Source organism: Muscardinus avellanarius, assembly GCF_963383645.1.
Source record: "Muscardinus avellanarius genome assembly, chromosome: 2".
NCBI lineage: Eukaryota > Metazoa > Chordata > Mammalia > Rodentia > Gliridae > Muscardinus > Muscardinus avellanarius.
The window spans coordinates 103,065,975-103,091,007 of NC_137787.1; positions in this window are offsets into that span (position 1 = coordinate 103,065,975).

Here is a 25,033-nt window from a genome sequence, read left to right on the forward strand (position 1 = left end):
CTCCTCAATATACACCACCTTAACAGCACTCTAGAGACAAGACTTAAGCACATGGTCTCCAGGGACAAAGCACAGTACCATCTTATGTTTTTGCTGTTGGGAGTTTCCTAATGCTTAGCCAGATATCTTGATGATGGTACTCTTCCTGGCTGCGTCTCTTTGTCACCTATTGCTAAGTCCTGCCTGCCCCAGTCCCTCTCCACTGAGTGGGTCTCATTTTGTTCCAGGTGTGTCATCAGATAGTCTTTGATCTGTATCTTCAACTCCTGACATTTGGCAGGAAAAAATTCTACACACTTAAGCAAATTCTATTTTTTTTTTTTTCAGTACTGGGAATTGAACCCAGGGGCATTCTACCTTCGAGCTATACCCCCTGCCCTATTTTTAATTCTTTATTTTGAATTAGGGTCTCACTAAGTTGCAGAGGGTAGCTGAGGCTGTCTGCAAACCGCAATCCTCCTGTCTCGGCCTCCTGAATGCTGGGATTACAAGCGTGGACCATCACACACCGCAGCAAATTCTGATATACTGTGTTAAATTAAAAATAATCTTCCCAGCCATGGTCTTATGCCTTGGTTTTTAACATTTTTCCACTAATGGAAAGATCAAATTCTATTCAAAGGTCTTTAAAAAATGATTTAAAAAAAAAAACTACTTAGGAGAGCTTCAAAATGACAACTGCAGGACATAACACATCTCAGTAGCTGGAACAAATAAAGTTCAACTACCAAGAAGGCAGCATCTTGCTTGACAGACAAAGCAGCGGAAGATACTCACGAACAAAAACAAACTTGCATCACAGCAGAGAGAAATCTAGTGCTCTAAACGTAGGATACACTGCAGAAAGCTTAAGCGTGCAACTGACCTGGTGTGGCCAGTGCCATCTCGGGCTGTCAGCCCAAACCATGTTTACTGGCTCCAATGCTACAGCCCTGAGATGTCCCAACAAATATTTCAAGAACTTAAAGTGCAGAAAGTGGCATCAGAGTTCCAACATCTATGTGACCAGCACCACACTTCAGGGATGCAGAAAAAGATCCAAAATCCCCTGCACTCACCAGAGGTGGCACCCACAGCAGCAAACTGTGTCCTCCAGAGACCCAGCCTACAGGACAGCAAGGTAACTGGGTCTCTTTACTCATCCCAGAGTAGCCATGGGACCTCAGTGTGCTGGGACCTAGTGGCCCATCCTGGTGGTAGTATAGTTGGGACCTCCAGAGACACCGGAAGAGCTCATAGTATTCAAGAAATGGTGTCTGCTTGGGGTCACAGGAGTTCACTACAAGACTACACTGGACTCCCTTTGCTCCTGTGGATAGAGAGGTGCAGGCCCAGGGTGGGAAGGCAGAGAGGAAAAGGCCCAAGAATGGAGCCCAGGGCTGGAGGGCTTATATGGAACTCATTAACAATGACACTTAAATACAAAGCTGTCAGGTGAGAAAGGGGCACGAACACTCACAAAGTGGGTCCAGAAGCTGACAATAAGTTATGGAGCAAATGAGAGACATTGGAATATACTCCAGAATCTGTCACAGTGTACAGACATACAGATATTACATGGGCCCGAGCCATATATATGTAAATTAGCAGGACTGCTGTTTTTTGGTTTTGTTTCTCTCACACTGTCTCTAGTCCTTTTTATTCTTTTTCTTTTTTAAATTTTTGTTCTTCCTTTTTTAAATTTCATTTTTCTTTTGTTTTTCTGTCATTGATTTATAATTGTTAGTTTTTGTAACTTGTTTTGTTACTTTATTCATGTTTGTTTGCCCCTCCCCCCATTCTTTTTACAAACTTCCTCATTCTAGCTTATCTACTCTTTTCTCTCAAAATTTTGTTCCTTACTGTATCTCTTTGTTTAATATTCAAATTATTTTATATCTCCATACCTAAATACCCTACTAACTATAAGGATCCTATCTAACTTTCTCTCATTCTCAACAAGATTCTACCTTATTATACTTAAATTCTTACTCAATGTAATCATATCCTCCTCTTTACCCAACTCCTGTACCCATCACCCAAGCTCCTCTCCCTTTACTCAACCCTCACCATTGAAGAAAGCACTGCTTACCCATTCATGAATCTGCTGACACCTCTAAATTCCTACTTCTAAAATTGGATTAGCCAGATTATCCAAAGAGTCACACGCAAAAAAAGATGCCAAGACATCTGAAAAACAAGCCTGAGTACCCTGAAAATATGAGAACTAGGAACAGTGAGTATATAAGGGAAATCACAAATACTGATGTACAAGAAATGCTAGAAGGAGAATTCTGAATCCTGACCTTCAGGATTCAAAATGTGTACAGGAAATGAAAAAGGAAGTGAAGACATTAAGAAAGAATAAGAAAGAGATTATGGAGTGAAATCAAAGAGTTAATAAATGAAGACAGCAATAGAAATTCTGGATGATTAGATGAAATGGAAAACAAAATATTACCGTTAGAAGCCAGTTCATTTAAAACCAAAAGCACAGTCAACAGCATACAGAAGTCATTACAGCAACAAAACCTAAACATCCAACAACTACGGAACAACATGAAGCATCCTATTTAACTTATGGATAAAAGGCATTGGAGAGCGATAGAGGTACAGACCAAGGGTATTTGTAATTTCTTCAAGCAATAATTTCAGAGAATTTTTCAAACATGGAAAGAGACTTGGACATACTCATACAGGAGACATATAGAACACCATTAAGATCAAGGAAGAACCTCCTCACGCCATGTAATAATCAAAATGACTAACATAGAGGTTAAGGAAAGATTCTTAAAAGCAGTAAGAACAAGCCAGGTGTGGTGGCGCATGCTTGTAATCCCCACACTTGGGAGGCGGAGACAGGAGGATCGCGCAGGTTCAAAGCCAGCCGCGCTGGCTTAAGAGACCCTGTTTCCAAAAATAAAAAAGTATAAAATAGGTCTAGGTGTATAGCCCGGAGGTAGAAAGGCTTCCAGGAACCCCAGTACCACCACCAAAATAAAATAAAAAAAAAAACAATAAGAACAAAAAAATGGGTGACAGATAGGGGCAAACCAATAAAAATCATCCCAGACATTACCATTTAAATCATGAATGCCAGGAGAGACTGTATGATATAATCCAGATCCTGAAAGAAAACAGCTTCCAACCAAAACCACTATATCCAGGAATGTTATTATTCAAAATTGATAGAGAAACAAAAGTGTTTTAAGATAAGGTGAATCTCAAAAAATTCATGAATACAAACCCAACACTAGAAAAATACTTAAAGAAATAAACAATAAAGAAGAAAAAGAAGCAAATTTCAGAACCAGAGAAGAGATGAAGTTGAGTAGTGGGGCAATTAATCAAAGAAGAAATAACATATCAAACAGAAGATAGAACACAAGATAGCAGGAAACAAAAATCATATTTCTATATTAACCTTGAATATCAAAGGTCTTAATGAATTAATTAAAATACACAGACTTGCAATGTGGATTTAAAAACATAATCCAAATATATGCTGCTTGCAAGAAACTCACCTTACAGCCAAAGACATTCATAGGCTAAAAGTGAAAGAATGAAAAAAGAGTAACAATACTGATATCCAACAAAACAGACTTTAAGCTAAAACACATCAGAAGAGACAAAGGACACTTCTTTTTATTAAAAGGAACAATTCACCAAACTATAACAATAGTAAATGTTTTTGCCTCAAATGTGGTGCATCCACATTTGTAATACAAACCCTTCAGGACATCAGACCTCAAATAGACCAAATACAATAATATTGTGAGACTTCAACATACCACTCATGCCACTAGATCGATCTTCAAGGCAAAAGATGAGTAAAGACCCTTCAGAACTAAAGAAAACTACAAACCAATGGACCTAATAGACATATACAGAATATTTCAACCAGGAACAGCAGAATACACATTCTTCTCAGCAGCTCATAGAACCTTCTCCAAAATAGATCACATCCTGGGCCATGAAGCAAGCACCAGCAAGTTCAAATGATGTAATATAATTCCCTGTATATTTTTAGACCACAGTGGAATGAAAGTAGAAATCAACAACAGGAATACCAGAAGAAACTATTTAAATACATGGAGATTGAATGATACACTATTGAATGTTGAGTGGATAAGATCAGAAATAAGGAGAGAAATAAAAAAATTCCTAGAATTAAATGAAAATAGAGACACAATATACCAAAATCTATGGGACATGTTGAATGCAATGTTAAGAGGAAAGTTTATATCATTGAATGCCCATATAAGAAGAGCAGAGAGTCTCCAAGTAAAAAACATAATGACACATCTTAAGGACCTAGAAAAAATGCAACAATCTAATCCCAATACAGCAGAAGGAAGTAAATTAATTAATTAAAACCAGAGCAGAAATAAATGAAATAGAGAATAAAAAATAATTCAAAGAATCAACCCAACAAAAAGCTGGTTCTTTGAAAAGAATTAATAAGGCTGACAAACCCCTGGGCAACCTAAACAAAAGAAAGAGAGAATCAACACAAATCATTAAAATCAGAAATGAAAAAGGAAACATCACCACAGACAGTGGGGAAATTCAAAGGATTATTAGAAACAATTTTGAAAATTTATATTCCAATAGACTGAGAAATATGGAAGAAAATGTTAGATTTCTAGGCACATGTAACCTACCTAAATTAAACCAAGAGGAAACAACAAGCCTAAACAAACCGATAGCAAGCAAAGAAATAGAAACAGCAGTAAAAATTTTGCCATCAGAGAAAAACCCAGGCCATGATGGGTTTCCAGCTAAATTCTACAAGATTTTCAGTGAAAAACTAATCCCAGTACTTCACAACTTGTTCTGGGAAGTCGAAAGAGATGGAATTATTCCAAACTCCTTCTATGAGGCCAGTATCATATTAATACCAAAACCAAATAAAGATACCTCAGGGAAAGAAAATTACAGATCAATATTCTTGATGAACATAGATGTGAAAATTCTATGCAAAATACCAGCTATACACATTCAAAACCATATCAAGAGAATTGTACACCACAACCAAGTTAGTTTCATCCCAGAAAAGCAAGGCTGATTCACCATTTGTAAATCAATACACATTATTCACGACATAAATAGAACTGAGAAGAAAAACCACATGATCATATCAATAGATCCTGAAAAAGCATTTGACAAAATCCAACACCCATTCATGTTAAAAACACTGCAAAAATTAAAATGGAAGGAACATATTTCAACATCATTAAGCCAATATACAATAAACCCAAAGCCAACATAATAAATGGATAGAAAATGCAAGAATGTCCTCTAAACTCAAGAACAAGACAAGCATGCCCACTATCACCACTCCTTTTCAATATAGTCCTTGAGACTCTTGCCACAGCAATAACACAAGAGAAGTATATAAAAGGACTTCAAATAGGAAAAGAGGAATTAAAACTATCCTTGTTTGCAAATGACATGATCCTTTATCTAGAAGACCCAAAGAACTCAACCAAAAGACAACTGGAGCTGAGTAACCAATTCAGTAAAGTTTCAGGATACAAAATCAATGTAAAGAAATCAGATTCTTTTCTGTATGCCAATAATGAATCCATAATGAAAGAAGTAAAGAAAACAATCCTATTCACAATAACCTCAAAACCATTAAAATACCTAGGAATAAACCTAACCAAAGACATAAAAGACCTCTACAATTAAAACTATAAAACATCAAAGAAAAAAATTGAAGAAGTCCTTGGAAGATGGAAAAATCTCCTGTGCTCATGGATAGGCAGAATAAATATCATCAAAATGGCCATGAAGTGATGTACAGATTCAATACAATTCTTATCCAAATACCAACAATATTTTTCATAGACCTAAAAAAATCAGTCATTAATTTTATATGGAGAAAGAAAAGACCCAGATTAGCCAAAGCAATTCTAGGCAATAAGAATCATGCAGGAGGCATCACAATCCCTGACTTAAAATTATACTACAGAGCAATAGTAATATTGAAATCAGAGAATTACAGTAAAACAGCATGGTATTGGCACAACAACAGGCATACAGACAAATGGAACAGAATAGAAGATACAGAAAGAATCCTACATACTTATAGTCAATTGATCTTTGACAAAGGGGCCAAACTCATATGCTGAAGAAAAGACAGCCTTTTCAACAATGGTGCTGGGAGAACTGTCAATCCATTTGTAGAAAGATGGAACAAAATCTTTACCTCTCACTATGCAAAGGAATCAACTCGAGACGGATCAAAGATTTAGAAATTAAACCTGAGACTGTGAAGCTATTAGAGGAGGGCAGAGGCACAACACTCCAACATATAGGAACAGGTAGTAACATTCTCAACAAGACCTCCAAAGTGCAGGAAATTAAAACAAGAATTAACAAATGGGATGGCATCAAACTAAAAGGTTTCTGCTCATCAAAGGAAACCACCAAGAACCTAAAGAGAAAGCCTACATAATGAGAGATCTTTACCAGCCACCACTCTGAGAGAACTAATATGCAGAATATAAAAAGAGCTCAAAAGATTCTACACTATCAAAAGAACCCAATCAAGAAATGGGCAACTAAATTGAATAGGCACTTCACAAAAGAAGAGAGACAAATGGCCAATAGATAACATGAAGAAATGTTTACCATGATTAGCCAGCAGGAAGATGCAAATCAAAACTACACTGAGATTCCATCTAACCCCAATCAGAGTGGCAAGCATAAAGAACTCAAATAACAAATTCTGGTGAGGATGTGGGGAAAGAGAAACTCTTTTATACTGTTGGTGGGAGTGCAGACTAGTTCAGCCACTGTGGAGATTAGTGTGGAGATTCCTTAGAAAACTGGGAATGGATTCACAATATAATCCAGCTTTACCACTCCTGGATCTTTCCAAAGGGGTTGAAATCAGAGAACTACAATAACATATGCATACTCCTGTTCATAGCAGCACAATTTGTAATAGCCAAAATATAGAACCAATCTAGATCTTCATCAACAGATGAATAGATTGCAAAATTTTGGGAAATACACACAATGGAATTCTACTCAGTAATAAAGAAGAACAAAATCATGGCATTCATAAGAAGATGGAAAGATCTGGAGAACATTATGTTGAGATCAGCCAAGCACAGAAAGAGAAGGGACATATGTTTTTTTCTAATATGCCCAAAATAGGGAGTATTAGAGATATCAGAGGGACTCCAGATAATAGAGGGGAAACCTCAGCACAGCTAGAAAGAAAGGGTAGGAAAGGAAGAAGGCTGAGGTTGATTAATGAAGAAGCTACATTAGAATAGGTGCATAAGTATGAATGTAGCATGGTCAACCTGGACACTCACTGTTGCAAGGGGGGGAAAGGGGAAGTGGGGGGAGGGCACCAAGCACTGTGTGAATGTATGCCTTTTCCAATATGACCCACATTAAAAAAAAAAAAACAACCACTTAAAGGAGTACATCTAGAAAATGAGGCTGCCAAATGGGTGAAGACATAATTACTAACTACTAAGCACCTACTGTGTGCTGAACAGTATTTCAGATACTTCACATTTAATCTTAGCAGCAATCTCTGGTGGATAGGAAATGACTAACTCCATTTATAGAAAAGAAAATCAAAGCTTAGTAAGAAGAAAGACATGAATAAGGTTTTAGCTTGTATGTGTTAAATCTTTTTTGGATGCAAGTAAAAAAAAAAATTCAAATGGGTCAGTTCACTTCAAAGCAGTTCATATGTAGGTAGGTCCAGGATTATTTAATTCAGTGACCAACCAGTATCTGAAAGGGCCTGGATACTGTTTTTTGTTTTTTTTTTAATCTTTCTGCAGTTCTTTCCTCCCTTGATTGACAGTGGTTGCTATCTCAGATCTCATATTCAGACACAATCAAATCTAGAATAAGGACATCTATCCTTGTGTGGCCATGTGTAAGAGAAAAGCCTCTCAGAAGAGTCCTCACATCCCAGTGGTCAGCATTATACACATGTCCTTCCTAGGTTGAATGGATTTCAAAGACTAGCTTATTGAGAAACCAAGTGAAAGAGCATATGCTCTTGGAACAAAACTGTCCCTTGGAAGAGAGAGGAGATGTACATGTTCATTGTTGGCTACACAACCAACAACATCTGCTGCACACAGAAGAGAAGGGAATTTTTATCTGGGCACCTCACCCCAGAGCCTAGGTTTGTCTTATTTTTTCCCAAGCTCATGTATGTGGGAGAGTTCGCTGTGTGTTGCTACTATAAAAAACATGGCTAGAATAAATCACAGCTTTTGAGAGATTTATGTGTATATTTCAGTTAAATAAGTTTGTTCACTTACAGCGAAAATGTTCCAAGTTGTGTGTGGAGATAGGCTGGCCTTGAAGAGTTACTTCTTAGCAAAAGGACAATCATTTACAACTTACTCCCTTTGTCTAGGGCTAATGGTCTTTTTTATGTAGTACACCTTTCCCTTCCTCACTGAGGAGTGGTGGCTAATGAGTCTGGAAAGACAGAAAGAAGAGGCCCTTGAATTCAGGTGAAGGGATATGGATTTTAATTTCCCTAAGGAATATGGAGTCATTGAAAGTGTTAACCAGGGAAAGACATGACTCAAACTATGACTGGAAAGATTAACTTGTTGGAAGTGAGTGAAAAGTGATTCAGAGAAAAATGGGAGGTGTTTAAATTTATAAGGGGTGTGACTTTTCTTTATTTTCTCCAGAGTGAGTTTCAAGTTCCAGTCCGGTGGGCTTGTAGGAAACTCAGTCTCAATTGTTAGTATGCCTTCCTCCCCAAGGATGTTCCCACATCTGGGAAGATTGTGAGATGCCTGAGGCTTGAGATGGATTCCTAGTGTCCACTCCATCCTGGTCACCACTGACATCTTCAAAGCCTGGTAGCTTTCCATGGCTTAGAGCATAGGACGCTTCACAGGGCTCTGTCCAGGCTCCTGAGACACTATATAGCCCTCTTCTTAGAAATGGAGTGACATCCTCAAGGTGTTACCATCAATATGACCCAGGCGCTTGTTCCCTTTACTCTCTCCCAATCTGACTTCTTTCAAAACTTTGCTTTTAGCCAGGAATGGTGGCACATACTTCTAATCCTAGTACTTGGGAGGCTAAGACAGGAGGATCTCAATTTTTTTGCCAGCCAGTCTCAACAACTTAGCAAAGCCCTGTTTAAAAAAAATAAAAAAGGGATAGAGGTGTAGCTCAGAGGTAGAATTTTTCCTGGGTCCAGTCCTCAGTACCCAAAACAAAACAACAAAATATTTTGTGTTCAGTGTCATTTATAGACCTTTTGTGTAGAATCTGATGTCTTGATAAGTGAAATATTCATCAGACCCATGTCAAGGTAAAGAACATTCCTATTACTCCATAATTGTGCTGCTTAGTCTTCTCTTTCTTTCCCAAGGCAGACTCTCTTCTGGTTTTTATTCCAACAAATTAATTTCCTTTTTCTAGAATTTTACTTAAATGGGATCATTCAGTATACACTCTTTTGTGGCCTGCCTCTTTTACTCAACATTGTATATGTGGGATTTACCCGTGTCCTTGTGTACATCAATAGTTCATTTCATTTTGACATTTAGTATTACTTTTTGTTGCTGAGTAGTATGTCATTTCTTTTATTTTTAAATCTTTCTCTCCCTTCCTCTTCCCTTCAAGGGCATCCTTGCCTCTGTTGCCCTCAAAGGCACTAAGTATGTATTTTTCCATAAAAGCCAGGAAACCCTTTCCCAAAACCAAGGATGTACAGGGTGCTTGTCTTAGTTCATGAACTAGAGGAAGGAAAAATAAACATGAAACATGCAAGTTAGTATCTCAGAAAGTTAGTCTGCTCCTTCTGAGAAGAGACCAGAGGGCCTGGATGAGACTGGGAACAGGTACAAGTCAGAAGAAAGCCAATGCAGAGGAGAGCTTGAGGGACCCAGATAAAGGCAGAAGAGAAGGGACAGTGCCAAGTTGCTTAGGTAACTCGCATGAGGTTGGGATGGATGTTGATGTCAATAGCTGAACTAGGTAGGACAGCAAGTTCAGGAGGAAAATGATGAGTATAACTTGGTACATATTGATTTTGAGGGATACAGGGAAGATAATGGAAATGTCTCCTGGGTGGGTGGAAGTAGAGATGGATAGCTCAATAGTATTTTTAAAACTGAAAGTAGCTGGGCATAGAGGCACATTCCTGTACTGGGGAGGCTGAAATAAGAGAAAGTGATCACCATGTGAGGACAAGAATCAGAGGGAGTGAGGTATCTTGGAAACCAGGAGAGCAAAAGATGTTAAAAAAAAAAAAAACACCTGGCAGAAATTTCAGAGTCTACTGAAAGTTGACAGAGTTGAAGATTGGATATAAGGCCCAGTCTTTTACATTTTCAAGCTGGAAGATCACTGGTGGCTCTGAGGAATCAACTTCAGAAGGGAAATGGGACTCAAAGCCTATTATAGCTGGGCATGGTGGCCCATGGTTGTAATACCGGTACTTGGGAGGCTAAGACAGGAGAATTGCAGGTTCACGGTCAGCCTCAGCAATTTAGAGAGACTGTTTCAAAATAAAAGATAAAATAGAAATAGGGGTGTAGCTTAGAGGTAGAATGGCCCTGGATTCAATTCTAAGCACCATATGGGGGGAAAAAGCTGATTATAAGGAGTTATGAAGAAAGGGAGAGTGATGAGACAGACCTAGTCATCATAAGTCACATTTTTCAAGAAACATTTCAATAAAGAAGGAAGAATAGAGCTCAGCAGCACTGTGGTGTGTGTGTGTGTGTGTGTGTGTGTGTGTGTGTGTGTGTGTGTGTGTGTGTTGTGGGGTAAGGGCTTCAGAAGAGGCTACTTATTTTATTTACCCTGGAAGCCTGGAGCACCGCTGTGGGCTGAGGCTAGAGGGCAGGGTGATGGTTTTTGACTCAAGATCCCAGGAGAGAGAAGAGATGATGGGATGGAAAGTAAAAGAGGGGCCAGACTTTGGAAAAGAGTGAAGGATGGGTCTCCCTCTTATAGGACAGCAACTGAGCAGGACAGTGAGTGTGAGACAGCCCTGAGGGAGGAGAGAGCAGTCTCAGCTCTGCCTGCCCTCAGCATGCACAGGGCCCCTCAAAAGAATCTTTTCTCAGTGCTGGGAATCAAATCCAGGGCCTTCCACATGCTCGGAATGTGCTGTACTACTGAGCCACATTCCCAGCCCTGAGAGATGGTTTTATGCTATACTTACTTAGAATATATGCAGTTTGTAAAATATCTCTGTGAGGGACCAGGGAGTTGGATTTTGAAGCAATGTTTATGGACAAGAGGCCTTTCCCAACTGCTCCCAGCTAGATGGTAGAGATGACCCCTCCTCCAAAAGTCAATCTGTAACCACTCTATTGATTTGTGGCAAATGGCAGGAAGCCCTAGGTTAGGAACCAAACTATGATATGTTAACAAGAGACACTGGGCGCCTGTCAACTGCATTAGCAGTTGAGACCACACTGGCTGGCTTGGTTGGCAAGGCAAGAGTGGGAAGTGCCAAACTTTGAATTCAGCAGCACTTTTTGTGTTTACATTCATTTTTGGAATTATACCTCTAGCACAAAAGGGGCTCTGGGCACATGAAATCGGCTTTGCCATTGACATGGTGCTAGTGAGCATGCGGTTCACTCAGGCTGGAAATATTCACTTCTCCCACAGCAGCTGGGAGACAGTAACACAGGGGTGTGCTTCTGCCTGACCTCCAGAATTTTGAGTGTATTCTGGAGGGTTAAATTGTTAGAAATTGGACTACCTCTTTTTTTTTTTTTTTTCTGTACTGGGGTCCTAAACCAGAACCTTGTGCATGATAGGTAAGAAATTTATCATGGAGCTATACCCCCAGCCATTTCTAATTTTTATTTTGAGACAGGGTCTCATTAAACTGCCTAGGCTGACCTCAAACATGTTATCCTCCTGCCTCAGCCTCCTAAGCACCTGAGATCACAGGTATGCCCCACTATGTTTGGTTCTGAAAAGAGATGTTATGGTTTTTGAAAATTCCAGTAAGTGTTCTAACTATCCTAAGTACAACAGACCCAAATGTACACCAGCTGAAATACAAATGAAAACTTGTGTGTTGACCTACGTGGAAGGCACTGGTTTGAAGCTGCCCTATTCATTCACATGATGGTGATCTTTTTACTCAGTATTACAGATTTTATTATTGATACCTCTAAAAAAACCAGCACTTAGCACTTTCTTCCCTGTAGGCTTAAGAATATTTGTTGGTTCTTCTCTTACTATGGTGTAACTCCAAACAATGTGTAGTGTGTGTCGTAGGTGCTAACATACAAAATAACTAATATGTCTAGGAGGCTGTCTTCCTTCAGGAAAATAACTACATTCAAGGCTACTCATTTTTCTAGATGTTTCCAAATCTATTCCTAAAATTCCATCAGTGCAAATTGGGTAGGGGTAATTCAGAAACCAGAGGCTGTGACAGTCTCCTTCCAGCATCATTCTTCCTTCTGCCTTCCTACCAAGATCCTAGTCCTTTTTGATATGTCACCTGCCTCTGCCTAGAGTTGGATGGATACCTCCCTGAGCCCCTGGAAGGAGATGTACTCCAGGCCTCTGGGAACTCACCCTCTCTGACAGATGGCAGCAAATTAAATTGGGAATTGAAAATGTTACCAGAGTCATTTCAGAGTCTGGGAAGATGGACAGCAGGACAGTGGCCCAATGTGTTCCATGCTTTACATCAGTTTGGTCAATAAACTTCCTGAACACCTATGTAGTAGCAGCTAGTCCACCCTTGGAGGTGCACATGGAGGTGAAAGGGGATAGTCTACCTCATAATATGATGAGACTGATGGCAGGCTGAGGGAAGTGGGGAGTTCTAAGGTGGACGAGGATTAACAGGCAGGGACTTACAGGAGAGCGATCCTATGATGATAGCTGCTGAATCACAGCATGGAAATGTATGTTCACAAATGGGTCTTGAATGGTGTAATGAGGATAAGAGACCAGCAGCCTAGGATTGGTTGGGACACTGGGAATGATCCAGGCCCTTCTCTTCATTTTGGAATGAGGAGACTGGGACTCCTGCATAGCAAGGAGAAGTGGTTTGTCCAAGGTCAAGGTCATTCTGGTATTTGGGATTTAGTTGGTATGTTATCAATAGCAAAGATGATCAAGCACTTTCCTCTGTATTAGCCACTATTTTAATTGTGCTAGGAGTATTATCTAGTTAGTTAATCTAAAGCCTCCTGGCCTCCCAGGTCCTGTCATTTCCACCTCCATTTGAAAGCTGGAAACACCAAGGCAGAAGGCAGGTGTCTGCCCGATTCACAGAGCCAGTAACTGGTGGAACTGAAACTTATGCAAGCTATTGGGCTCAGAATCTGTGCTCTTAATCTCTGAGTTATACTGCCCCTCAGGTCCCTAACGTCCAGTGCTGCTTGTCCTAGAACTGGCAGGTAAGAACTGAACAAGTGGATGACATGACAAAGCTGATATTTAAAGACACTTTGTGAGGCTTCAATGGCCAGGGTGGACTAGACAAGAAATGAAGAAAACAAGCACCACGGACAAATGTGGATGTATCCATGGTAGGACAGACTGAGAAAGGAGAGTCTGCTGGAGGTGTGACTGGATTTCTCAAGAGACAATCCTTATAGACAAATGTCCATGATACAGAAGAGAGGAAGAGAAATAGCAATGGATAGCTATTAGAATTATTTGTAAATGGAACCAACTGTAAATACAGAAAATACTGCACCATGCTTCTCATTGGTTAAGAACAATTGTTATGTAGAGTCACATAGTTTTTAAATTTTTAGCCAGGCACAGTGGTGCATGCAGGTAATCCCAATACCTGAGAGGATGAAATAGAATGGTCATAGGTTCAAGGATAGTGTGTGGTAACTTAGTTCTTTCAAAAAAAAAAAAAGTCTGGGCGTGGTGGTGCACACTTGTAATCCCAGCATTTGGGAAGCTGAGACAGGAGGATCACATTTTTCAGCCAGCCTCAGCTATTTAATGAGGCCCTTTGCAACTCATAATAAATAAGAATAAAAAAAAATAGGGCTAGGGGTGTGGCTCAGAGGTAGAATGCCTCTGGGTTCCATCCCCAGTACCGCAAAAATAAGTAAGTAAATAAATAAATAAAAATATAAAGGTCTAGGGTATAGCTCAGAGGTAGAACTCCCACCACTCCTCCTTTCTGAGTTCAATCCCCAGTATCACAAAACATTCTTAACTTTTAATCGACAAATAATTGTATATTGAGGAAGTAGCATATGATTAAATAAGTACAATGATTGAATCAGAACAATTAACTTAAAAGAGTCACTGTTGAAAGGAATCAGCCCTTTTTGAATCCTGAGCAATCATTAGTCATAGGGTAACATTTCTATTTATATTCTGATAGGGGAGTTGCTCTCAGACGCTTATTTCCAAACATAGGACATGAGCAGTTTCACCAATATCCACCAGATGGTAGCTTCCTACCAGGAATTAGGTTTCAGGCTGTGTGAATCCAGATTGCTTTCCCTCCCCACAGACATGCTGTAGAATTAGATGCCTGCTCTGGTTACCATCAAAGGAAAAAGAACTGGTTAGAACAGCCCCCAAAGGGAAACCTATAATGTTTTAGTTCTGAGGATATGAACAAGAACATGGAATGTCCTTTTATTGTGGTGGAGGAACCACAGAATAGGTCAGGTGTGAGGGAAAAACTGTGAGGTCAGCTCCTGAGAAGTATCCATTATAAAAGTCCTCAACTACCCCAGGATTTTATTAACACTAGTTGTCAAACTAGTTTTGGGGATCTGTACAGTGTCATTGAAATGCCATGAAATTATAACCAGTTACCTTGTAAAACAAAGCCTTTATTGGAGACACTTCTTCGTTTGTTCAGCTCTTTGAGTTCTAAGCCTTTAGCATAGAACTTGCTCTCCAAGTTTTTAGCCTCCTAATTCCCCAATATTGACTGTAGAATGATCATCTTGTTCTGGTCAGATGGACATTTTACTGCCTTTAGCACTAATAGTAAAGCAAACCTGGCTGGTAGGATGGTGTTGGTCATCTTGGTTTACTGACATGTACACACCAGAGACAGTGCTAGATCTTAATGCACTCAGTGAGCTGGGTCATTGGGGGCAGGGGGATACTATTTTCAAATTATGAATTATTATGTTCCTGATATATTCTTACCAAATCCTTTTGCCCAAATTTCTCAGTGAAGCCTAGGTCAGGAAATACAAGCAAAGATGTCTTCTCTTGGCTTTTGAGTTACAGAAGTTTAGGCCTTATAAGGCAAAGCCCAGTAGATTTGGGATAGCATGATGAATAAATCCCATTTCCCAGGTCAGGGAGAGAGAAGACATGGCGAGAGGTCATGAAAGACTGAGAGCTGGTGAGCTCCTAAGCAGGGGGCTCTTCACTTTGTTTTCAGCAAAGCTCCCTGGGGAAGGTGGGTTTGTGAGTCCTGGGCTCCTTTGTTGGGGGTCACATAAGACTGTGAAGATCTCAGTGGGTAGAGGGCTGCTCTTTTGCCCCAGGGCAGAGGGACAGATATGGGTGGCTTCTAGATACCTAGAACCAGCAGGGTAAACTGCTCAAAGGCAGCTTTCAGAAAGTGACTGGTTTGAATAGCATCCCTCACAAATTCTTGCCCACCTGGAACTGCAGAATGAGACCGGGTTATGGTTTCAAAATAGAATGTCCCCTGAGGAAGCCCATGTATTGGCAATGCAAAATGTTCAAATCATGAGGGTTCTAATATCATCAGTGGATAAACCATATCAATGAACTAATAACGTGAGTGGATTTACTGGGTGGTAATGTAGGCAGGTAGGGTGTAGGAGGCTGGAGGAGGTAGGTGTGATCTTTGGGACTACACTTGTCTCCAGTCCCCTCCACTTGCTCTCTCTGCACCTGGCCTCCATGATGTGAGAGCAGCGTCCCTCCACATACCCTCTACTGATGCTTCAGAGCTGGCTCTGTGCACTGAAGCCTCTGAAACCATGAGCTCCAGTGAATCTTTCTCTATGCTGCTCTTGTTAAGTATTTTGGTGACAGTGACAGGAGAGCTAACTAAAACAGACCCAATTTGGTAGAGTCTTTGCAGATAAAATCAAGTTAAGATGAAGTCTTAATGTCTTTGTAGGAGGAGGGAAATCTAAACACAGAGCTACATCCACAGGGGAGAAAGCCACTTGAAGGTAGAGGCAGAGACTGGAGTGACACTGCCACAAACCAAGGAAGGCCAAGAATTGCTGGCAACTCCCAGAGGCTAGAAGAGGCTAGAGCCTTCCAGCTGTAGAGCCTGTGGTGTGAGCAGGGCCCTGTGGACACCTTGACTCTGGACTTCTAGCTGCCAGAACTGTGAGAGAGACCTTTCTGTTATTTCAAGCTGGGCATGTGGTTCTTTTGTTAGGGCAGCCGGGAGTGTGGATGAACAGGGGAGCAGAGTGTGAGTCACACTTGAGAAGCAGGTGAGGGAGGGGGTCTGCAAATGCCAACCCAAGGGGAGGCCCATCAAGGGCTGCACGGGCCCCACCTGGATAGGGTTTTCTGCAGCAGGGGTTCTGGGGCTTAAAACAGAAAAGGGGTAAGAAAAAAGTCAAAATTATATTTTTTGCATCAATTTGAATACTGAATGGAAAGCCTTTCCCTTTATTTAATTCTCTGAAGAGGATGACAGTAGGCCACATGTGATGGTCAAGTTGCTGAGTCTGTGGAAGTCAATCCTGGCTTTCTGGTAGTCCCTCATGATGGTGGGGCTCAGGCCTGCCCTGTCTGCCTGCCAGGCCGTCCTGCCCTTCATTGTGGTTTCTGCTTGTTTTCTGCCACATTCCTGATATCTTGGCCATGCTAGACTATGCCCTGAACACAACCTGTGCTTTCTACTTGGTCTCTTAGATCAGGCTGTTTCTACCAAATAGGCCCTCCCTTTTATGTTTCTCTGTCAAGACTCTCTCTGTGGTTCTGGGCCTGGCTCATGATACCTTCCCACACCTTCCTGAGCAGTTGCGGCTTCTTTTCCATGTTGGCCATCTTGGTGCACTGGTGAGAGCTTTTCAGGGCAGCTGCAACCTCTGGTCCTTCTTTTCCTTCACATAACACCTGGCATAGCACCCTTGCTGCAGGTCTCAGCACCGGCTTGTTGGTTTGTGTGGTGTAATCATTGCTAAAAATACTACTGAATTCTACAACACTTTTACACACAGTACCTTCAATTTGTGGCCAAAGCAGGCCCTTTAGGATCTGGAGTGACACCTCTTTCTTGGGCTATCCTTGTCTAAGAGATGGAAGGTTCTCTGTCATCAGGACCTGAATGCCGTGGTGCTTGTAGGATGATTTGACTTTCCTGAAAGGTGAAGGCAGACTATGTGGTTGGGGCTGCTCTGAGAGCCCTGTCTGCCCACTGTCAGCGTGCCCCTGCTCCCTAGTAGGCAGAGTGGGTTCTTGAGCCCATCCACAGCAGGATCTCAACACCTTGCTCACTGCTGGCCACCCTCATATCGTCCTCTGTCTGCTGACGTCTGCAGCCCTTTGAACTGGCTCCACACACTGCATTCTGGACTCAGAGATAAGACTTGGAAGGCACGTTTTCCTGAGACAGGAAAGGAGAGATTCAAATCCCCATTGTGGTATAAGCTGCTGAGAGTAGATTCTTTCAGGAGAATGTGTCGAGCAGGTGGAGAAGAATGAGTAGGGGGCACAGAGGACATTGAAATGACCAGTTGGCCAAAGGTGGGGTGAATGTAAAGAGGGGAGCAGAGGATGGCAGACAAAAAGCCAGGGGCCAGAGCTGAGGGTCATTGCTCCTGTGTGGGATCTGACATCCTAGGATAATGGATTTCTGAGCTTTGATTTCACAAGCCTAAAAAGTAATTTTCTAAAAATACTCTGAAAAAAATAAGCATGATGGAGCATGCTTGTAACTCTAATACTTGGGAGGCTGAGACAGGAGAATCACAGGTTTGTGTTCAGCCTCAGCAATTTGTAATGCCCTCCACGACTCAGACCCTGTTTCAAAATAAAGAATAAAATAGGGCTGGGGCGTGTCTCTGAGGCAGAATATCCCTGGGTTCAATCTCTAGTACTGCAAAATAATAAGTAAATAAATAACTTCTGAAAAATATCAGAAAGTTGCCATCACTTATTTGATTACATAGGAATATTAATAACAAAGTAAAAGCCCTAGCACATAGTCACTTTTATTCATAAAAGCAAGTTTTTTTTTTTTTTTTTTGTACTGGGAATGGAACCCAGGTGTGGCGAGCCACCATTAGAAGATGGCGCCGGCTTCCTGCCTCTGAGCTTGATTGACACATGGCTGTGCAGGAAGCAACTCCATATTTGGAGGCTAAAGTTATGTAACGCATTACGTGGTGGTGGCCTTACGAGCATGAGCCAATGAGTGAGTGAGACGTGGCAGGAAGTGATTGGGAGAGTTAATGTTTATAATGCCCTGCGCAAGGCAGATTTCCGCCATTCCACCATTCCGCCATTCCGCCATTTTCTTCGACTTGTATCCTGAATAAACGGCTAGCAAGAAGAGCTTCGTGTTGCGTCTTAATCGCTGGTCGAGGGACGTGACAACTGGTGGCCCGTACGGGGAAGCAGCTTCCGTGCGTGAAGCTCAGAACTTGCTGTCGTCAGGGAAGGTGCACCAGTAAGTCCCCTGGTAAGTTGGGGGGTCCGCGAAAAATGCGGGTAACCGCTCTCACCTGTGGATAAGGGGAGAGCAAATCCAGTAGAGCTGCGATCAAAGCAGATGCGGGAAAGTGAAAGTAGAGCTGCGGTCAAAGCAGACGCGGGAACGCGAAAGTAGAGCCATGATCAAAGCGGACCATTTTTGAGTTTCATTTTGAGCTTAGTTTTGGGATGGGGGCTTCGCAGTCTCATCCAATTTTTTTGGCTCTCCAGGAGCTACTTCATTCTAGAAGTTTAGAATTTAGAAAGTCTACTTTAGAGAAATTTTTAAATGATTGTGACAGCGCCGCTCCATGGTTTGCTGTCTCAAGTAACCTGACAGTTCCTAGTTGGGAAAAGCTTGGTCGAGATCTTGAATATGCCAAGCAACAGGGAAGCCTTAATCCCTGTGTTCTACCTATTTGGAAATTGGTCAGAGGTTGTTTAGAAGATCAAAAATATCATGATGCTATTAAGGAAGGGCAAACCGCCCTTGAATTACTCAAAGAACAGAAATCTGAGGAGCATAAGTCAGAATGGGCAGTTAGTGAAGCAGGGGAACCTGTCCGTTCCTCACTCTATCCAAATTTATCTGAATTTAAAGGGCCAGACTCCTCTTCTGATTCTTCTGATGAAGAAAAAGGTTCGTTAAAGAAACAAATGGCATGTGTGTCGATTCATTCAGCCTCAAAAAAATCCCGTTTGCCTAAATTAGATCCAGACTTTCCTATGCCCTCAGGTTTACAAGAAATTCCTCTCCCGTGTTATCCTCTTCCTGGGCCACCGCCATCCTTACCATCTTCCACTCAGGGATCTCATAATTCCTTTTGCCCTCAAGTTTGGTCACGTGTTAGAACTGAGCTCCCGTTGGCCTTTCCTATTTTTCAAGATACACAGGGTGCTTGTTTTTATGAACCCCTTGATTTTAAGGTCATTAAGGCATTAGCAGAATCAGTTTGCATGTATGGGGTTACAGCTTCCTTTACATTAGCCCAAGTGGAAACTCTGGCTAGAAACTGCAATACGCCAGGGGACTGGAATGGATTAACACGAGCGTGCCTCACCCCTGGACAATTTTTGGAATGGAAGGCCTTTAACATAGAATATGCCTCTGATCAGGCTGCTGCTAATGCTCTTGCTGGAAATCCTCAATGGGATCGAGATATGATTTTAGGACAAGGGCTACATGCCCAAAACCAAACCCGACTTCCTTTGGAAGTTTATAATCAAATAAATTTTTGTGCTATTAGAGCATGGAAATCCCTTAGGAGCTCAGGGGAATCTGCTGGTAATCTAACCAAAATTATACAAGGACCTACCGAGCCATTCGCAGATTTCGTAGCTCGTCTCCTTGAAGCTACAAGCAGAGTTTTAGGTCCTAATGTGGAGGTGGCAACACCTTTGATTAAACAGTTAGTTTTTGAACAGTGTACAAAGGAATGCCGAGCTGCTATCCGACCATACAAGGACAAAAATATTGAGGACTGGATGAAAATCTGTCAAGAGTTAAATGGCCCTCTAACTAACGCGGGTTTAGCAGCCGCCGTTATGCAGTTAACTCAGTGCTCCGGGATAAATCCGGGAACCTGTTTTCAATGCGGCCAAATGGGTCATCAAAAGCGACAATGTCCACAAAAGAAACAAAATTTGTCTATTATACCAGATAATATCATGAAACAACCTGGCCTTTGCCCTAGGTGTAAAAAGGGGAAGCATTGGGCCAAGGAGTGCCGTTCCGTAAAAGACATCAATGGCCAGCCCCTGCCTCCTCTTCAAGAAAATTCTCTGCCAAAAAACGGGCAAAAGGGCCCTCAACCCCAGGGCCCGCAAATATATGGGGCCCTTACCACCTCCAATATCCCACAGGCGACTCTTCAAACAATTGTTCTGCCTCAGGGGGAGCCACTCAAAGCTCCGCAGGATTGGACCTCCGTTCCTCCTCCAAATACCTATTAAGTCCACAATCTGGTGTTCAAGTACTTGATACCGATTTTCAGGGTTCTCTGGATCCTAATGCTGTAGGACTAGTCATTGGCTGAGCTTCATCGTTGCTTAAAGGTCTTGTGGTTCATCCTGGTATTGTTGATCCCAATATTAAAAATAATATAAAAGTTTTAGCTGAGTCACCTCAAGGAGTGGTTTCTATTTCTCCTGGTGACCGAATAGCTCAATTATTGTTGCTTCCAAAATTTTATTCCATTCCTGGCATAAAAAATAAATATAGCAAGAGAGAGATAGGATCCTCCAGAATTGATTTTACTTTTCTTTATGGGGAATTCTATCGGCATTTCCGGTACCCATGCAACTGGACAGGAGAATTTGAAACCCAACTAGAGAGATTACGCACTGCCGTGGTCACCGTCAACTTGACTCATGTGGACATTAGTTTGGCCAAAGGACTATCATCTTGGATAACTCGTGCCATGAATCATCTAAAGGAATGGGCTGGATTGGGGGCCTTGATGGGATTATTGGTTGTGGCTGTGTTGTTTTGTGTCTGGTGCATTGCTCGTCTTCGCCAAAGTTTTAATCATAATACAGCCATGTTTATACAGGCCTGTGTGGCTATCGAGGCGGGACAATCACCCCAAGCCTGGCTCGCGGCAGCTAAGGCATAGTGGCTCAGGTTGCAAGGCAAAGCACTGCAGCTGAGGGCACAAGTTTGGTCCTCAGGAAGAGTACGCTTGACTGCACACGGGTTAGGCACCCAAGTACCCGTCCCTAGAAAAAGGTGCCAGTGATTAATAGGGGTCAAACCTCTGCTCTTACCTGTTGCCTATAAAAACAAAAAGGGGGAATTGTGGCGAGCCGCCATTAGAAGATGGCGCCGGCTTCCTGCCTCTGAGCTTGATTGACACATGGCTGTGCAGGAAGCAACTCCATATTTGGAGGCTAAAGTTATGTAACGCATTACATGGTGGTGGCCTGACAAGCATGAGCCAATGAGTGAGTGAGACGTGGCAGGAAGTGATTGGGAGAGTTAATGTTTATAATGCCCTGCGCAAGGCAGATTTCCGCCATTCCGCCATTCTGCCATTCCGCCATTCCGCCATTCCGCCATTCCGCCATTTTCTTCGACTTGTATCCTGAATAAACGGCTTGCAAGAAGAGCTTCGTGTTGCGTCTTAATCGCTGGTCGAGGGACGCGACACCCAGGGGCATTCTACCTCTGAGCTACACCCCCAGCCCTATTTTTTATTCTTTATTTTGAAACAGGGTCTCACTAAGTTGTGGAGGGCCTCAGTAAGTATCTGAGGCTGGCTGCAAACATGTATCCTCCTGTCTCAGCCTCCTGAATGCTGGGATTACAAGCATTCACCACCACGCCCAGCATGCAAGGATTTTTTACGACAAAAAGTGAGGACAATCTCCAAGTGAAAGGTATTCTTTTAAACTGGAAGAATATGACTTTATGAGGAAAAAGTGACTAATTTGCTTCTAATTGTCTTCTTTTTCTCTGGTCCCATGAAAATGTTGGCAGAGACTGGCATCCTGATACCAACTGTTTTTGGATCTATCAGGGATCTGAAGCTCAGACTAGAGGACTGTAATTCTGTGAGACACCATGCTGCCCCCTAGTGGCTCCTGGTGTCCCACCCCCCACCCCTGCATTTTGCTCCTGGCCAGAGTGGAGGTGGTTATTTGGGAACAGAGTGCTGGATTGGTATCCAGTGCTTTGCTCTGGGAAGGGCCTGCTCCTGTCATGGGGCACAGGTCACACACAAAATTTATTCTATCTTTGCTCATGAAAATTAGAGAAAAAGCAAGTCAGCAGGGCTGTTCTGGAGTCCTAAGTACTCAGAAGACCATTCCTGACTTGCCCTGGATCTCTCAGGCTCCCTGGATTGCAGGATCCAAGTCAGCATCCGTCAGCAGCCCAGGGAACTGTGAAGAGGCTCATGTGGAACATTAAATATTTACAAACACAATGGGGACCCTGTGCGACTTGGATAAAGAGAAGTCCAAATGGAGTCAGAAACTCTAAGCTGCAGTCACTTTGGAGTTTAAGTATTTATGAAGCACTTTGTACCCACAAAATGAATTTTAATCATTTATCATCCAAAGTTGCAATATCATCGTCACATACAAGTATCTGTGTTATGGCTGAGAACCCAAACTTGAACTACTGACAGGAAAAAAAAAAAGGATATTCCTATTTTAACCACTATAAAGCAAAATAAAGAATTTTAAATCACACCTGAGTCCTAAGGTGACCTCTTCATTATTCTGTTATGGTTCAGCTCTAGACTATCCCCCAGAAAAGATCATGTGTTAGGAATGCAGCAATCTTCAGAGGCGAGATAATGGAATCATAACGGCTCTAACCTTCTCAGTGGATAAATGGATTAATAATTCTTCCTGGGTGGTCACCATAGGCAAGTGGGGCATGGTGGGATGAAACAGATCCCTGGGGGGTGTGGTCTTGGGGACCGTCCTCTACCTCTGGTCTCTCCACTGTCTCTTCCTGCTTCCTGCTGCTGTAAGCTGAGTACCTTTGCTCTCCTGTGTTTTCCCACTGTGTTTCTGCCTTGGAGCCAGCCGGCCATAGGCTGAACCTCTAAGATCCCGAGTCAGATAAACCTTACTTCCTCTAAGTTTTTCATGTCAGGTATTTTGGTCACCACAACAAAAAGCTGACTAGTATACACTCTGCAAGCCGATAACTCTCTCCTATGGCACTTCTCAAAATGTTGGCTCTCCTGTTTGGTAGGCAAGAGTGAGTCAATTTCATTCTGATGAGTGCTTAATAACATTTTTTTTCTTTTTAAACCCACAACCTGTGAATTGCTTGGTGTAGCTGTGTTCTGAAATGACTAGATGACAGATTGGGATATTGGTGATATGCATATGGCTAAGATGATGACACCAATTAGTTTTCATGCAGAACTCAAGGTGAAAACTGCTTTGACAGTGGAAGCTGTTTGCAAAACAAGGGCCAAATTGTGGCTCCTCTGGCCACCAAGAAGCCACAGCTAGGTCTTATTTATTCTCTGGCTGTTCAGATCACCTCTTTTACAAAGAAACTGTTCACTTAACTTACCTTATCATTCCAATTGTCTAAAACTCTTCCTTTATTTTGAATTATTGATCACAGGCTCTACAAGAATTTTATAGATCATTTAGTCCAAAGTTCTTATTTTACTGATGAGAAAGGTCAAGATTCTAAAAAGTTAAAAGAAGTCCAAGTCTTTCTACTCTTCCTTCAATTTTGTTGATGTTTGATGTTGATTACGTTGTATCCCATAGCTGGACTGAATGCTTTTTACTTCAGAATCTTCAGCATGCCTCAGCATGCTTTCCACAGAGCTCATCCATAGCACAGAAATGTCCCATTGTCGTTGACGGGTCCTAGAGTGCTGTGTTAAGGAGGATTCAGGAGGATAGATGAACTTCTGGCCTGAGCTCTCTCGGTGGCCATGTTTCTCTTTATGACCTCTACACAGAGGACTTTGACCACCCTAGTTAAAAGTTTCTTCCCTCCCTTATTCCCTTAGGCACATTCTATTCCCTTTTCTGGCTTAATTGCTTTCTACCACCTCTCATTAGTGGATATAATCTTTCTTATGTACTTCTTTCTCCTCCAACTAGAAATGCAGCTCCAAGAAGGCAGGGACTTTAACTTGTTCACTAGAGTGTCTGCCATGCTCATGAGTGCTGACGTAGGACAAACTCAGCACACACTTGTGGATCAATGACCAATCGCTGGATTTGATTAGCGATGTTTGCCTTGGACAATGGAAGCCAAGTTTTTGCGTTTAGTTGTCATTGGCCAACCAATCCTGTTAACAAAGCTGGTCTCCTTTTGACATTCACTCTGAATCTAGGCTATCATGTGATAACCATTTATTAGGTGCTCTGAAAAGAAGTTCCTTTACTCACCAATTAAAAATAATCTAAAAGGAGAAAAGCACATTTTCTGCTGCTATCCTTAATGTCTTAGTCATCCTTGAGCTTATATGATGTTTCACAATTTTTAGTATATAATAGGTGTACAATAAATAGTCACTCACCATTTGTGCCTTTTCAATGTCATCTTAAAGAGATTAAAAGAATTTTCCTGCTAATCCGGAGTGACTGCACCATAATACGTAATATGTAGTACACAGTGCACAGCACGAATTGGTGTGACTGATTGAGACTCAGGTGTACAGAGCCATGAACGAATTTCAGTTAAATATCCAAATTAACCTGTTCTAAAGCCGGGTGAGCAGCATTCATTACTTCAGGCCTGAGTATTGGCTGTTCTCATCCATCCTCTCCTTGAAGTCAATATTTGAAATAGCCTAGTGTGAGGCAGGAGAGACTTAAGAAAAATAAAAGACCAAAGAGGATTTTAGTGCTTAAATATATTTATGAATTCATCTCAATTTCTCTTTATCTCTTTTTAAAGAATCGAGGTATATATAAAGGCATCTATAGC